We start from the raw sequence: 18,203 nt of genomic DNA, 5'->3' as shown, positions 1-18,203 counted from the left end.
TGCAACATTACGGTCCCATTGAGTACATTTTTGGAGAAAGGGACATCTGTTGCACCACAGGGCGGGAGGAGGGTGCGGAGTTCGATACAATTTCTTTCTTTGGTAAGCATTTTTTTGTGTTTTATACTTTTGGAATTTTGGTTTTTCATGTTGATTTTAAAATGACCATTTTCATGTTTGAAATGTAGTAACTCGTTTTTTCCTCACAGCAGGTCAACTTGGGTGTGGCTGCAACATTACGGTCCCATTGAGTACATTTTTGGAGAAAGGTACATCTGTTGCACCACAGGGCGGGAGGAGGGTGCGGAGCTCAATACAATTTCTTTCTTTGGTAAGCATTTTTTTGTGTTTTATACTTTTGGAATTTTGCTTTTTCATGTTGATTTTAAAATGTCCTTTTTCATGTTTGAAATGTGCTAACTCTTTTTTTCCTCACAGCAGGTCAACTTGGGTGTGGTTGCAACATTACGGTCCCATTGAGTACATTTTTGGAGAAAGGGACATCTGTTGCACCACAGGGCGGGAGGAGGGTGCGGAGCTCGATACAATTTCTTTCTTTGGTAAGCATTTTTTTGTGTTTTATACTTTTGGAATTTTGGTTTTTAATGTTGATTTTAAAAAGCCCTTTTTCATGTTTGAAATGTACTAACTTGTCTTTTCCTCACAGCAGGTCAACATGGGTGTGGTTGCAACATTACGGTCCCATTGAGTACATTTTTGGAGAAAGGGACATCTGTTGCACCACAGGGCGGGAGGAGGGTGCGGAGCTCAATATAATTTCTTTCTTTGGTAAGCATTTTTTTGTGTTTTATACTTTCGGAATTTTGGTTTTTCATGTTGATTTTAAAATGACCATTTTCATGTTTGAAATGTGCTAACTCGTTTTTTCCTCACAGCAGGTCAACTTGGGTGTGGTTGCAACATTACGGTCCCATTGAGTACATTTTTGGAGAAAGGGACATCTTTTGCACCACAGGGCGGGAGGAGGGTGCGGAGTTCGATACAATTTCTTTCTTTGGTAAGCATTTTTTTGTGTTTTATACTTTTGGAATTTTGGTTTTTCATGTTGATTTTAAAATGACCATTTTCATGTTTGAAATGTGCTAACTCGTTTTTTCCTCACAGCAGGTCAACTTTGGTGTGGTTGCAACATTAGGGTCCCATTGAGTACATTTTTGGAGAGAGGGACATCTGTTGCACCACAGGGTGGGAGGAGGGTGTGGAGCTCGATACAATTTCTTTCTTTGGTAAGCATTTTTTTGTGTTTTATACTTTTGGAATTTTGGTTTTTCATGTTGATTTTAAAATGACCATTTTCATGTTTGAAATGTACTAATTCGATTTTTCCTCACAGCAGGTCAACTTGGGTGTTGTTGCCACATTACGGTCCCATTGAGTACATTTTTGGAGAAAGGGACATCTGTTGCACCACAGGGCGGGAGGAGGGTGCGCAGCTCGATACAATTTCTTTCTTTGGTAAGAATTTTTTTGTGTTTTAAACTTTTGGAATTTTGGTTTTTCATGTTGATTTTAAAATGACATTTTTCATGTTTGAAATGTACTAACTGGTTTTTTCCTCACAGCAGGTCAACTTTGGTGTGATTGCAACATTACGGTCCCATTGAGTACATTTTTGGAGAAAGGTACATCTGTTGCACGAACAGGGCGGGAGGAGGGTGTGGAGCTTGATACAATTTCCTTCTTTGGTAAGCATTTTTTTGTGTTTTATACTTTTGGAATTTTGGTTTTTCATGGTGATTTTAAAATGACCTTTTTCATGTTTGAAATGTACTAACTCGTTTTTTCCTCACAGCAGGTCAACTTGGGTATGGTTGCAACATTACGGTCCCATTGAGTACATTTTTGGAGAAAGGGACATCTGTTGCACCACAGGGCGGGAGGGTGCGCAGCTCGATGCAATTTCTTGCTTTGGTAAGCATTTTTTTGTGTTTTATACTTTTGGAATTTTGGTACTTCATGTTGATTTTAAAATGACATTTTTCATGTTTGAAATGTACTAACTGGTTTTTTCCTCACAGCAGGTCAACTTGGGTGTTGTTGCAACATTACGGTCCCATTGAGTACATTTTTGGAGAAAGGGACATCTGTTGCACCACAGGGCGGGAGGAGGGTGCGGAGTTCGATACAATTTCTTTCTTTGGTAAGCATTTTTTTGTGTTTTATACTTTTGGAATTTTGGTTTTTCATGTTGATTTTAAAATGACCATTTTCATGTTTGAAATGTAGTAACTCGTTTTTTCCTCACAGCAGGTCAACTTGGGTGTGGCTGCAACATTACGGTCCCATTGAGTACATTTTTGGAGAGAGGGACATCTGTTGCAACACAGGGCGAGAGGAGGGTGCGCAGCTCGATACAATTTCTTTCTTTGGTAAGAATTTTTTTGTGTTTTATACTTTTGGAATTTTGGTACTTCATGTTGATTTTAAAATGACATTTTTCATGTTTGAAATGTACTAACTCGTTTTTTCCTCACAGCAGGTCAACTTGGGTGTGGTTGCAACATTACGGTCCCATTGAGTACATTTTTGGAGAAAGGTACATCTGTTGCACCACAGGGCGGGAGGAGGGTGCGGAGCTCAATACAATTTCTTTCTTTGGTAAGCATTTTTTTGTGTCTTATACTTTTGAAATTTTGGTTTTTCATGTTGTGTTTAAAATGTCCTTTTTCATGTTTGAAATGTGCTAACTCGTTTTTTCCTCACAGCAGGTCAACTTGGGTGTGGTTGCAACATTACGGTCCCATTGAGTACATTTTTGGAGAAAGGGACATCTGTTGCACCACAGGGCGGGAGGAGGGTGCGGAGCTCGATACAATTTCTTTCTTTGGTAAGCATTTTTTGTGTTTTATACTTTTGGAATTTTGGTTTTTAATGTTGATTTTAAAAAGCCCTTTTTCATGTTTGATATGTACTAACTTGTTTTTTCCTCACAGCAGGTCAACTTGGGTGTGGTTGCAACATTACGGTCCCATTGAGTACATTTTTGGAGAAAGGGACATCTGTTGCACCACAGGGCGGGAGGAGGGTGCGGAGCTCAATATAATTTTTTTCTTTGGTAAGCATATTTTTGTGTTTTATACTTTCGGAATTTTGGTTTTTCATGTTGATTTTAAAATGACCATTTTCATGTTTGAAATGTGCTAACTCGTTTTTTCCTCACAGCAGGTCAACTTGGGTGTGGTTGCAACATTACGGTCACATTGAGTACATTTTGGGAGAAAGGGACATCTGTTACACCACAGGGCGGGAGGAGGGTGCGGAGTTCGATACAATTTCTTTCTTTGGTAAGCATTTTTTTGTGTTTTATACTTTTGGAATTTTGGTTTTTCATGTTGATTTTAAAATGACCATTTTCATGTTTGAAATGTACTAATTTGATTTTTCCTCACAGCAGGTCAACTTGGGTGTGGTTGCTACATTACGGTCCCATTGAGTACATTTTTGGAGAAAGGGACATCTGTTGCACCACAGGGCGGGAGGAGGGTGCGGAGCTCGATACAGTTTCTTTCTTTGGTAAGCATTTCTTTGTGTTTTATACTTTTGGAATTTTTGTTTTTCATGGTGATTTTAAAATGACATTTTTCATGTTTGAAATGTACTAACTCGTTTTTTCCTCACAGCAGGTCAACTTGGGTATGGTTGCAACATTACGCGCCCATTGAGTACATTTTTGGAGAAAGGGACATCTGTTGCACTACAGGGCGGGAGGAGGGTGCGGAGCTCAATACAATTTCTTTCTTTGGTAAGCATTTCTTTGTGTTTTATACTTTTGGGATTGTGGTTTTTCATGTTGATTTTAAAATGACATTTCTCATGTTTGAAATATACTAACTCGTTTTTTCCTCACAGCAGGTCAACTTGGGTGTGGTTGCAACATTACGGTCCCATTGAGTACATTTTTGGAGAAAGGGACATCTGTTGCACCACAGGGCGGGAGGAGGGTGCAGAGCTCGATACAATTTCTTTCTTTGGTAAGCATTTCTTTGTGTTTTATACTTTTGGAATTTTGGTTTTTCATGTTGATTTTAAAATGACCATTTTCATGTTTGAAATGTGCTAACTCGTTTTTTCCTCACAGCAGGTCAACTTGGGTGTGGTTGCAACATTACGGTCCCATTGAGTACATTTTTGGAGAAAGGGACATCTGTTGCAATACAGGGCGGGAGGAGGGTGTGGAGCTCGATACAATTTCTTTCTTTTGTAAGCATTTCTTTGTGTTTTATACTTTTGGGATTTTGGTTTTTCATGTTGATTTTAAAATGACATTTCTCATGTTTGAAATATACTAACTCGTTTTTTCCTCACAGCAGGTCAACTTGGGTGTGGTTGCAACATTACGGTCCCATTGAGTACATTTTTGGAGAAAGGGACATCTGTTGCACCACAGGGCGGGAGGAGGGTGCGGAGCTCGATACAATTTCTTTCTTTTGTAAGCATTTCTTTGTGTTTTATACTTTTGGGATTTTGGTTTTTCATGTTGATTTTAAAATGACATTTCTCATGTTTGAAATATACTAACTCGTTTTTTCCTCACAGCAGGTCAACTTGGGTGTGGTTGCAACATTACGGTCCCATTGAGTACATTTTTGGAGAAAGGGACATCTGTTGCACCACAGGGCGGGAGGAGGGTGTGGAGCTCAATACAATTTCTTTCTTTGGTAAGCATTTTTTTGTGTTTTATACTTTTGAAATTTTGGTTTTTCATGTTGATTTTAAAATGTCCTTTTTCATGTTTGAAATGTGCTAACTCGTTTTTTCCTCACAGCAGGTCAACTTGGGTGTGGTTGCAACATTACGGTCCCATTGAGTACATTTTTGGAGAAAGGGACATCTGTTGCACCACAGGGCGGGAGGAGGGTGCGGAGCTCAATACAATTTCTTTCTTTGGTAAGCATTTTTTTGTGTTTTATACTTTTGGAATTTTGGTTTTTAATGTTGATTTTAAAAAGCCCTTTTTCATGTTTGAAATGTACTAACTTGTTTTTTCCTCACAGCAGGTCAACTTGGGTGTGGTTGCAACATTACGGTCCCATTGAGTACATTTTTGGAGAAAGGGACATCTGTTGCACCACAGGGCGGGAGGAGGTTGCGGAGCTCAATATAATTTCTCTCTTTGGTAAGCATATTTTTGTGTTTTATACTTTCGGAATTTTGGTTTTTCATGTTGATTTTAAAATGACCATTTTCATGTTTGAAATGTACTAACTCGTTTTTTCCTCACAGCAGGTCAACTTGGGTGTGGTTGCAACATTACGGTCCCATTGAGTACATTTTTGGAGAAAGGGACATCTGTTGCTCCACAGGGCGGGAGGAGGGTGCGGAGTTCGATACAATTTCTTTCTTTGGTAAGCATTTTTTTGTGTTTTATACTTTTGGAATTTTGGTTTTTCATGTTGATTTTAAAATGACCATTTTCATGTTTGAAATGTGCTAACTCGTTTTTTCCTCACAGCAGGTCAACTTTGGTGTGGTTGCAACATTACGGTCCCATTGAGTACATTTTTGGAGAGAGGGACATCTGTTGCACCACAGGGCGGGAGGAGGGTGTGGAGCTCGATACAATTTCTTTCTTAGGTAAGCATTTTTTGTGTTTTATACTTTTGGAATTTTGGTTTTTCATGTTGATTTTAAAATGACCATTTTCATGTTTGAAATGTACTAATTTGATTTTTCCTCACAGCAGGTCAACTTGGGTGTGGTTGCTACATTACGGTCCCATTGAGTACATTTTTGGAGAAAGGGACATCTGTTGCACCACAGGGCGGGAGGAGGGTGCGCAGCTCGATACAATTTCTTTCTTTGGTAAGAATTTTTTTGTGTTTTAAACTTTTGGAATTTTGGTTTTTCATGTTGATTTTAAAATGACATTTTTCATGTTTGAAATGTACTAACTGGTTTTTTCCTCACAGCAGGTCAACTTGGGTGAGGTTGCAACCTTACGGGCCCATTGAGTACATTTTTGCAGAAAGGGACATCTGTTGCACCACAGGGCGGGAGGAGGGTGTGGAGCTCGATACAGTTTCTTTCTTTGGGAAGCAATTTATTGTGTTTTATACTTTTGGAATTTTGGTTTTTCATGTTGATTTTAAAATGACATTTCTCATGTTTGAAATATACTAACTCGTTTTTTCCTCACAGCAGGTCAACTTGGGTGTGGTTGCAACATTACGGTCCCATTGAGTACATTTTTGGAGAAAGGGACATCTGTTGCACCACAGGGCGGGAGGAGGGTGTGGAGCTCGATACAATTTCTTTCTTTGGGAAGCAATTTATTGTGTTTTATACTTTTGGAATTTTGGTTTTTCATGTTGATTTTAAAATGACATTTCTCATGTTTGAAATATACTAACTCGTTTTTTCCTCACAGCAGGTCAACTTGGGTGTGGTTGCAACATTACGGTCCCATTGAGTACATTTTTGGAGAAAGGGACATCTGTTGCACCACAGGGCGGGAGGAGGGTGCGGAGCTCGATACAATTTCTTTCTTTGGTAAGCATTTTTTTGTGTTTTATACTCTTGGAATTTTGGTTTTTGATGTTGATTTTAAAATGCCCGTTTTCATGTTTGAAATGTACTAACTCGTTTTTTCCTCCCAGCTGGTCAACTTAAGTGTGGTTGCAACATTACGGTCCCATTGAGTACATTTTTGGAGAAAGGGACATCTGTTGCAATACAGGGCGGGAGGAGGGTGTGGAGCTCGATACAATTTCTTTCTTTGGTAAGCATTTCTTTGTGTTTTATACTTTTGGAATTTTGGTTTTTCATGTTGATTTTAAAATGACATTTCTCATGTTTGAAATATACTAACTCGTTTTTTCCTCACAGCAGGTCAACTTGGGTGTGGTTGCAACATTACGGTCCCATTGAGTACATTTTTGGAGAAAGGGACATCTGTTGCACCACAGGGCGGGAGGAGGGTGCGGAGCTCGATACAATTTCTTTCTTTGGTAAGCATTTTTTTGTGTTTTATACTTTTGGGATTTTGGTTTTTCATGTTGATTTTAAAATGACATTTCTCATGTTTGAAATATACTAACTCGTTTTTTCCTCACAGCAGGTCAACTTGGGTGTGGTTGCAACATTACGGTCCCATTGAGTACATTTTTGGAGAAAGGGACATCTGTTGCACCACAGGGCGGGAGGAGGGTGTGGAGCTCAATACAATTTCTTTCTTTGGTAAGCATTTTTTTGTGTTTTATACTTTTGAAATTTTGGTTTTTCATGTTGATTTTAAAATGTCCTTTTTCATGTTTGAAATGTGCTAACTCGTTTTTTCCTCACAGCAGGTCAACTTGGGTGTGGTTGCAACATTACGGTCCCATTGAGTACATTTTTGGAGAAAGAGACATCTGTTGCACCACAGGGCGGGAGGAGGGTGCGGAGCTCGATACAATTTCTTTCTTTGGTAAGCATTTTTTTGTGTTTTATACTTTTGGAATTTTGGTTTTTAATGTTGATTTTAAAAAGCCCTTTTTCATGTTTGAAATGTACTAACTTGTTTTTTCCTCACAGCAGGTCAACTTGGGTGTGGTTGCAACATTACGGTCCCATTGAGTACATTTTTGGAGAAAGGGACATCTGTTGCACCACAGGGCGGGAGGAGGGTGCGGAGCTCAATATAATTTCTTTCTTTGGTAAGCATATTTTTGTGTTTTATACTTTCGGAATTTTGGTTTTTCATGTTGATTTTAAAATGGCCATTTTCATGTTTGAAATGTACTAACTCGTTTTTTCCTCACAGCAGATCAACTTGGGTGTGGTTGCAACATTACGGTCCCATTGAGTACATTTTTGGAGAAAGGGACATCTGTTGCACCACAGGGCGGGAGGAGGGTGCGGAGTTCGATACAATTTCTTTCTTTGGTAAGCATTTCTTTGTGTTTTATACTTTTGGAATTTTGGTTTTTCATGTTGATTTTAAAATTACCATTTTCATGTTTGAAATGTGCTAACTCGTTTTTTCCTCACAGCAGGTCAACTTTGGTGTGGTTGCAACATTACGGTCCCATTGAGTACATTTTTGGAGAGAGGGACATCTGTTGCACCACAGGGCGGGAGGAGGGTGTGGAGCTCGATACAATTTCTTTCTTTGGTAAGCATTTTTTGTGTTTTATACTTTTGGAATTTTGGTTTTTCATGTTGATTTTAAAATGACCATTTTCATGTTTGAAATGTACTAATTTGATTTTTCCTCACAGCAGGTCAACTTGGGTGTGGTTGCTACATTACGGTCCCATTGAGTACATTTTTGGAGAAAGGGACATCTGTTGCACCACAGGGCGGGAGGAGGGTGCGCAGCTCGATACAATTTCTTTCTTTGGTAAGAATTTTTTTGTGTTTTAAACTTTTGGAATTTTGGTTTTTCATGTTGATTTTAAAATGACATTTTTCATGTTTGAAATGTACTAACTGGTTTTTTCCTCACAGCAGGTCAACTTGGGTGTGGTTGCAACATTACGGTCCCATTGAGTACATTTTTGCAGAAAGGGACATCTGTTGCACCACAGGGCGGGAGGAGGGTGCGGAGCTCAATATAATTTCTTTCTTTGGTAAGCATATTTTTGTGTTTTATACTTTCGGAATTTTGGTTTTTCATGTTGATTTTAAAATGACCATTTTCATGTTTGAAATGTACTAACTTGTTTTTTCCTCACAGCAGGTCAACTTGGGTGTGGTTGCAACATTACGGTCCCATTGAGTACATTTTTGGAGAAAGGGACATCTGTTGCACCATAGGGCGGGAGGAGGGTGCGGAGTTCGATACAATTTCTTTCTTTGGTAAGCATTTTTTTGTGTTTTATACTTTTGGAATTTTGGTTTTTCATGTTGATTTTAAAATGACCATTTTCATGTTTGAAATGTGCTAACTCGTTTTTTCCTCACAGCAGGTCAACTTTGGTGTGGTTGCAACATTACGGTCCCATTGAGTACATTTTTGGAGAGAGGGACATCTGTTGCACCACAGGGCGGGAGGAGGGTGTGGAGCTCGATACAATTTCTTTCTTTGGTAAGCATTTTTTGTGTTTTATACTTTTGGAATTTTGATTTTTCATGTTGATTTTAAAATGACCATTTTCATGTTTGAAATGTACTAATTTGATTTTTCCTCGCAGCAGGTCAACTTGGGTGTGGTTGCTACATTACGGTCCCATTGAGTACATTTTTGGAGAAAGGGACATCTGTTGCACCACAGGGCGGGAGGAGGGTGCGCAGCTCGATACAATTTCTTTCTTTGGTAAGAATTTTTTTGTGTTTTAAACTTTTGGAATTTTGGTTTTTCATGTTGATTTTAAAATGACATTTTTCATGTTTGAAATGTACTAACTGGTTTTTTCCTCACAGCAGGTCAACTTGGGTGTGGTTGCAACATTACGGTCCCATTGAGTACATTTTTGGAGAAAGGGACATCTGTTGCACCACAGGGCGGGAGGAGGGTGTGGAGCTCGATACAATTTCTTTCTTTGGGAAGCAATTTATTGTGTTTTATACTTTTGGAATTTTGGTTTTTCATGTTGATTTTAAAATGACATTTCTCATGTTTGAAATATACTAACTCGTTTTTTCCTCACAGCAGGTCAACTTGGGTGTGGTTGCAACATTACGGTCCCATTGAGTACATTTTTGGAGAAAGGGACATCTGTTGCACCACAGGGCGGGAGGAGGGTGCGGAGCTCGATACAATTTATTTCTTTGGTAAGCATTTTTTTGTGTTTTATACTTTTGGAATTTTGGTTTTTGATGTTGATTTTAAAATGCCCGTTTTCATGTTTGAAATGTACTAACTCGTTTTTTCCTCCCAGCTGGTCAACTTAAGTGTGGTTGCAACATTACGGTCCCATTGAGTACATTTTTGGAGAAAGGGACACCTGTTGCAATACAGGGCGGGAGGAGGGTGCGGAGCTCGATACAATTTCTTTCTTTTGTAAGCATTTCTTTGTGTTTTATACTTTTGGGATTTTGGTTTTTCATGTTGATTTTAAAATGACATTTCTCATGTTTGAAATATACTAACTCGTTTTTTCCTCACAGCAGGTCAACTTGGGTGTGGTTGCAACATTACGGTCCCATTGAGTACATTTTTGGAGAAAGGGACATCTGTTGCACCACAGGGCGGGAGGAGGGTGTGGAGCTCGATACAATTTCTTTCTTTGGTAAGCATTTCTTTGTGTTTTATACTTTTGGAATTTTGGTTTTTCATGTTGATTTTAAAATGACCATTTTCATGTTTGAAATGTGCTAACTCGTTTTTTCCTCACAGCAGGTCAACTTGGGTGTGGTTGCAACATTACGGTAACATTGAGTACATTTTTGGAGAAAGGGACATCTGTTGCACCACAGGGCGGGAGGAGGGTGCGGAGCTCGATACAATTTCTTTCTTTGGTAAGCATTTCTTTGTGTTTTATACTTTTGGAATTTTGGTTTTTCATGTTGATTTTAAAATGACCATTTTCATGTTTGAAATGTGCTAACTCGTTTTTTCCTCACAGCAGGTCAACTTGGGTGTGGTTGCAACATTACGGTCCCATTGAGTACATTTTTGCAGAAAGGGACATCTGTTGCACCACAGGGCGGGAGGAGGGTGTGGAGCTCGATAAAATTTCTTTCTTTGGGAAGCATTTTATTGTGTTTTATACTTTTGGAATTTTGGTTTTTCATGTTGATTTTAAAATGACATTTCTCATGTTTGAAATATACTAACTGGTTTTTTCCTCACAGCAGGTCAACTTGGGTGTGGTTGCAACATTACGGTCCCATTGAGTACATTTTTGGAGAAAGGGACATCTGTTGCACCACAGGGTGGGAGGAGGGTGCGGAGCTCGATACAATTTCTTTCTTTGGTAAGCATTTCTGTGTGTTTTATACTTTTGGAATTTTGGTTTTTCATGTTGATTTTAAAATGACCATTTTCATGTTTGAAATGTGCTAACTCGTTTTTTCCTCACAGCAGGTCAACTTGGGTGTGGTTGCAACATTACGGTCCCATTGAGTACATTTTTGCAGAAAGGGACATCTGTTGCACCACAGGGCGGGAGGAGGGTGTGGAGCTCGATACAATTTCTTTCTTTGGTAAGCATTTCTTTGTGTTTTATACTTTTGGAATTTTGGTTTTTCACGTTGATTTTAAAATGAGCATTTTCATGTTTGAAATGTACTAACTCGTTTTTTCCTCACAGCTGGTCAACTTAAGTGTGGTTGCAACATTACGGTCCCATTGAGTACATTTTTGGAGAAAGGGACATCTGTTGCAATACAGGGCGGGAGGAGGGTGTGGAGCTCGATACAATTTCTTTCTTTGGTAAGCATTTCTTTGTGTTTTATACTTTTGGAATTTTGGTTTTTCATGTTGATTTTAAAATGACATTTCTCATGTTTGAAATGTACTAACTCGTTTTTTCCTCACAGGAGGTCAACTTGGGTGTGGTTGCAACATTACGGTCCCATTGAGTACATTTTTGGAGAAAGGGACATCTGTTGCACCACAGGGCGGGAGGAGGGTGCGGAGCTCGATACAATTTCTTTCTTTTGTAAGCATTTCTTTGTGTTTTATACTTTTGGGATTTTGGTTTTTCATGTTGATTTTAAAATGTCATTTCTCATGTTTGAAATATACCAACTCGTTTTTTCCTCACAGCAGGTCAACTTGGGTGTGGTTGCAACATTACGGTCCCATTGAGTACATTTTTGGAGAAAGGGACATCTGTTGCACCACAGGGCGGGAGGAGGGTGCGGAGCTCGATACAATTTCTTTCTTTGGTAAGCATTTCTTTGTGTTTTATACTTTTGGAATTTTGGTTTTTCATGTTGATTTTAAAATGACCATTTTCATGTTTGAAATGTGCTAACTCGTTTTTTCCTCACAGCAGGTCAACTTGGGTGTGGTTGCAACATTACGGTCCCATTGAGTACATTTTTGGAGAAAGGGACATCTGTTGCACCACAGGGCGGGAGGAGGGTGCGGAGCTCGATACAATTTCTTTCTTTGGTAAGCATTTCTTTGTGTTTTATACTTTTGGAATTTTGGTTTTTCATGTTGATTTTAAAATTACCATTTTCATGTTTGAAATGTGCTAACTCGTTTTTTCCTCACAGCAGGTCAACTTGGGTGTGGTTGCAACATTACGGTCCCATTGAGTACATTTTTGCAGAAAGGGACATCTGTTGCACCACAGGGCGGTAGGAGGGTGTGGAGCTCGATACAATTTCTTTCTTTGGGAAGCATTTTATTGTGTTTTATACTTTTGGAATTTTGGTTTTTCATGTTGATTTTAAAATGACATTTCTCATGTTTGAAATATACTAACTGGTTTTTTCCTCACAGCAGGTCAACTTGGGTGTGGTTGCAACATTACGGTCCCATTGAGTACATTTTTGGAGAAAGGGACATGTGTTGCACCACAGGGCGGGAGGAGGGTGCGGAGCTCGATACAATTTCTTTCTTTGGTAAGCATTTCTTTGTGTTTTATACTTTTGGAATTTTGGTTTTTCATGTTGATTTTAAAATGACCATTTTCATGTTTGAAATGTGCTAACTCGTTTTTTCCTCACAGCAGGTCAACTTGGGTGTGGTTGCAACATTACGGTCCCATTGAGTACATTTTTGCAGAAAGGGACATCTGTTGCACCACAGGGCGGGAGGAGGGTGTGGAGCTCGATACAATTTCTTTCTTTGGTAAGCATTTCTATGTGTTTTATACTTTTGGAATTTTGGTTTTTCATGTTGATTTTAAAATGACATTTCTCATGTTTGAAATATATTAACTCGTTTTTTCCTCACAGCAGGTCAACTTGGGTGTGGTTGCAACATTACGGTCCCATTGAGTACATTTTTGGAGAAAGGGACATCTGTTGCACCACAGGGCGGGAGGAGGGTGTGGAGCTCGATACAATTTCTTTCTTTGGTAAGCATTTCTTTGTGTTTTATACTTTTGGAATTTTGGTTTTTCATGTTGATTTTAAAATGACCATTTTCATGTTTGAAATGTACTAACTCGTTTTTTCCTCACAGCAGGTCAACTTGGGTGTGGTTGCAACATTACGGTCCCATTGAGTACATTTTTGCAGAAAGGGACATCTGTTGCACCACAGGGCGGGAGGAGGGTGTGGAGCTCGATATAATTTCTTTCTTTGGTAAGCATTTTTTTGTGTTTTATACTTTTGGAATTTTGGTTTTTCATGTTGATTTTAAAATGACATTTTTCATGTTTGAAATATACTAACTGGTTTTTTCCTCACAGCAGGTCAACTTGGGTGTGGTTGCAACATTACGGTCCCATTGAGTACATTTTTGGAGAAAGGGACATCAGTTGCACCACAGGGCGGGAGGAGGGTGCGCAGCTCGATACAATTTCTTTCTTTGGTAAGCATTTTTTTGTGTATTATACTTTTGGAATTTTGGTTTTTCATGTTGATTTTAAAATGACCATTTTCATGTTTGAAATGTACTAACTCGTTTTTTCCTCACAGCAGGTCAACTTGGGTGTGGTTGCAACATTACGGTCCCATTGAGTACATTTTTGCAGAAAGGGACATCTGTTGCACCACAGGGCGGGAGGAGGGTGTGGAGCTCGATACAATTTCTTTCTTTGGGAAGCATTTTATTGTGTTTTATACTTTTGGAATTTTGGTTTTTCATGTTGATTTTAAAATGACATTTCTCATGTTTGAAATATACTAACTGGTTTTTTCCTCACAGCAGGTCAACTTGGGTGTGGTTGCAACATTACGGTCCCATTGAGTACATTTTTGGAGAAAGGGACATCTGTTGCACCACAGGGCGGGAGGAGGGTGCGGAGCTCGATACAATTTCTTTCTTTGGTAAGCATTTCTGTGTGTTTTATACTTTTGGAATTTTGGTTTTTCATGTTGATTTTAAAATGACCATTTTCATGTTTGAAATGTGCTAACTCGTTTTTTCCTCACAGCAGGTCAACTTGGGTGTGGTTGCAACATTACGGTCCCATTGAGTACATTTTTGCAGAAAGGGACATCTGTTGCACCACAGGGCGGGAGGAGGGTGTGGAGCTCGATACAATTTCTTTCTTTGGTAAGCATTTCTTTGTGTTTTATACTTTTGGAATTTTGGTTTTTCATGTTGATTTTAAAATGACATTTCTCATGTTTGAAATATACTAACTCGTTTTTTCCTCACAGCAGGTCAACTTGGGTGTGGTTGCAACATTACGGTCCCATTGAGTACATTTTTGGAGAAAGGGGACATCTGTTGCACGACAGGGCGGGAGGAGGGTGCGGAGCTCGATACAATTTCTTTCTTTGGTAAGCATTTCTTTGTGTTTTATACTTTTGGGATTTTGGTTTTTCATGTTGATTTTAAAATGACATTTCTCATGTTTGAAATATACTAACTCGTTTTTTCCTCACAGCAGGTCAACTTGGGTGTGGTTGCAACATTACGGTCCCATTGAGTACATTTTTGGAGAAAGGGACATCTGTTGCACCACAGGGCGGGAGGAGGGTGTGGAGCTCGATACCATTTCTTTCTTTGGTAAGCATTTCTTTGTGTTTTATACTTTTGGAATTTTGGTTTTTCATGTTGATTTTAAAATGACCATTTTCATGTTTGAAATGTGCTAACTCGTATTTTCCTCACAGCAGGTCAACTTGGGTGTGGTTGCAACATTACGGTCCCATTGAGTACATTTTTGCAGAAAGGGACATCTGTTGCACCACAGGGCGGGAGGAGGGTGTGGAGCTCGATACAATTTCTTTCTTTCGTAACAATTTTTTTGTGTTTTATACTTTTGGAATTTTTGTTTTTCATGTTGATTTTAAAATGACATTTTTCATGTTTGAAATGTACTAACTCGTTTTTTCCTCACAGCAGATCAACTTGGGTGTGGTTGCAACATTACGCTCCCATTGAGTACATTTTTGGAGAAAGGGACATCTGTTGCACCACAGGGCGGGAGGAGGGTGTGGAGCTCGATACAATTTCTTTCTTTGGTAAGCATTTTTTTGTGTTTTATACTTTTGGAATTTTGGTTTTTCATGTTTATTTAAAATGACATTTTTCATGTTTGAAATATACTAACTGGTTTTTTCCTCACAGCAGGTCAACTTGGGTGTGGTTGCAAAATTACGGTCCCATTGAGTACATTTTTGGAGAAAGGGACATCAGTTGCACCACAGGGCGGGAGGAGGGTGCGCAGCTCGATACAATTTCTTTCTTTGGTAAGCATTTTTTTGTGTTTTATACTTTTGGAATTTTGGTTTTTCATGTTGATTTTAAAATGAGCATTTTCATGTTTGAAATGTACTAACTCGTTTTTTCCTCACAGCTGGTCAACTTAAGTGTGGTTGCAACATTACGGTCCCATTGAGTACATTTTTGGAGAAAGGGACATCTGTTGCAATACAGGGCGGGAGGAGGGTGTGGAGCTCGATACAATTTCTTTCTTTGGTAAGCATTTCTTTGTGTTTTATACTTTTGGAATTTTGGTTTTTCATGTTGATTTTAAAATGACATTTCTCATGTTTGAAATGTACTAACTCGTTTTTTCGTCACAGGAGGTCAACTTGGGTGTGGTTGCAACATTACGGTCCCATTGAGTACATTTTTGGAGAAAGGGACATCTGTTGCACCACAGGGCGGGAGGAGGGTGCGGAGCTCGATACAATTTCTTTCTTTTGTAAGCATTTCTTTGTGTTTTATACTTTTGGGATTTTGGTTTTTCATGTTGATTTTAAAATGACATTTCTCATGTTTGAAATATACCAACTCGTTTTTTCCTCACAGCAGGTCAACTTGGGTGTGGTTGCAACATTACGGTCCCATTGAGTACATTTTTGGAGAAAGGGACATCAGTTGCACCACAGGGCGGGAGGAGGGTGCGCAGCTCGATACAATTTCTTTCTTTGGTAAGCATTTTTTTGTGTTTTATACTTTTGGAATTTTGGTTTTTCATGTTGATTTTAAAATGACCATTTTCATGTTTGAAATGTGCTAACTCGTTTTTTCCTCACAGCAGGTCAACTTGGGTGTGGTTGCAACATTACGGTCCCATTGAGTACATTTTTGGAGAAAGGGACATCTGTTGCACCACAGGGCGGGAGGAGGGTGCGGAGCTCGATACAATTTCTTTCTTTGGTAAGCATTTCTTTGTGTTTTATACTTTTGGAATTTTGGTTTTTCATGTTGATTTTAAAATGACCATTTTCATGTTTGAAATGTGCTAACTCGTTTTTTCCTCACAGCAGGTCAACTTGGGTGTGGTTGCAACATTACGGTCCCATTGAGTACATTTTTGCAGAAAGGGACATCTGTTGCACCACAGGGCGGGAGGAGGGTGTGGAGCTCGATACAATTTCTTTCTTTGGGAAGCATTTTATTGTGTTTTATACTTTTGGAATTTTGGTTTTTCATGTTGATTTTAAAATGACATTTCTCATGTTTGAAATATACTAACTGGTTTTTTCCTCACAGCAGGTCAACTTGGGTGTGGTTGCAACATTACGGTCCCATTGAGTACATTTTTGGAGAAAGGGACATGTGTTGCACCACAGGGCGGGAGGAGGGTGCGGAGCTCGATACAATTTCTTTCTTTGGTAAGCATTTCTTTGTGTTTTATACTTTTGGAATTTTGGTTTTTCATGTTGATTTTAAAATGACCATTTTCATGTTTGAAATGTGCTAACTCGTTTTTTCCTCACAGCAGGTCAACTTGGGTGTGGTTGCAACATTACGGTCCCATTGAGTACATTTTTGCAGAAAGGGACATCTGTTGCACCACAGGGCGGGAGGAGGGTGTGGAGCTCGATACAATTTCTTTCTTTGGTAAGCATTTCTTTGTGTTTTATACTTTTGGAATTTTGGTTTTTCATGTTGATTTTAAAATGACATTTCTCATGTTTGAAATATACTAACTCGTTTTTTCCTCACAGCAGGTCAACTTGGGTGTGGTTGCAACATTACGGTCCCATTGAGTACATTTTTGGAGAAAGGGACATCTGTTGCACCACAGGGCGGGAGGAGGGTGTGGAGCTCGATACAATTTCTTTCTTTGGTAAGCATTTCTTTGTGTTTTATACTTTTGGAATTTTGGTTTTTCATGTTGATTTTAAAATGACCATTTTCATGTTTGAAATGTGCTAACTCGTATTTTCCTCACAGCAGGTCAACTTGGGTGTGGTTGCAATATTACGGTCCCATTGAGTACATTTTTGGAGAAAGGGACATCTGTTGCACCACAGGGCGGGAGGAGGGTGTGGAGCTCGATACAATTTCTTTCTTTCGTAAGAATTTTTTTGTGTTTTATACTTTTGGAATTTTTGTTTTTCATGTTGATTTTAAAATGACATTTTTCATGTTTGAAATGTACTAACTCGTTTTTTCCTCACAGCAGGTCAACTTGGGTGTGGTTGCAACATTACGGTCCCATTGAGTACATTTTTGCAGAAAGGGACATCTGTTGCACCACAGGGCGGGACGAGGGTGTGGAGTTCGATATAATTTCTTTCTTTGGTAAGCATTTTTTTGTGTTTTATACTTTTGGAATTTTGGTTTTTCATGTTGATTTTAAAATGACATTTTTCATGTTTGAAATATACTAACTGGTTTTTTCCTCACAGCAGGTCAACTTGGGTGTGGTTGCAACATTACGGTCCCATTGAGTACATTTTTGCAGAAAGGGACATCTGTTGCACCACAGTGCGGGAGGAGGGTGTGGAGCTCGATACAATTTCTTTCTTTGGTAAGCATTTCTTTGTGTTTTATACTTTTGGAATTTTGGTTTTTCATGTTGATTTTAAAATGACATTTCTCATGTTTGAAATATACTAACTCGTTTTTTCCTCACAGCAGGTCAACTTGGGTGTGGTTGCAACATTACGGTCCCATTGAGTACATTTTTGGAGAAAGGGGACATCTGTTGCACCACAGGGCGGGAGGAGGGTGCGGAGCTCGATACAATTTCTTTCTTTGGTAAGCATTTCTTTGTGTTTTATACTTTTGGGATTTTGGTTTTTCATGTTGATTTTAAAATGACATTTCTCATGTTTGAAATATACTAACTCGTTTTTTCCTCACAGCAGGTCAACTTGCGTGTGGTTGCAACATTACGGTCCCATTGAGTACATTTTTGGAGAAAGGGACATCTGTTGCACCACAGGGCGGGAGGAGGGTGTGGAGCTCGATACAATTTCTTTCTTTGGTAAGCATTTCTTTG

Source organism: Schistocerca nitens, unplaced genomic scaffold, assembly GCF_023898315.1.
Source record: "Schistocerca nitens isolate TAMUIC-IGC-003100 unplaced genomic scaffold, iqSchNite1.1 HiC_scaffold_373, whole genome shotgun sequence".
Classification (NCBI taxonomy): domain Eukaryota; kingdom Metazoa; phylum Arthropoda; class Insecta; order Orthoptera; family Acrididae; genus Schistocerca; species Schistocerca nitens.
The sequence above is the reverse complement of the archived record's forward strand: the minus strand, read 5'-3'. Positions refer to the sequence as shown.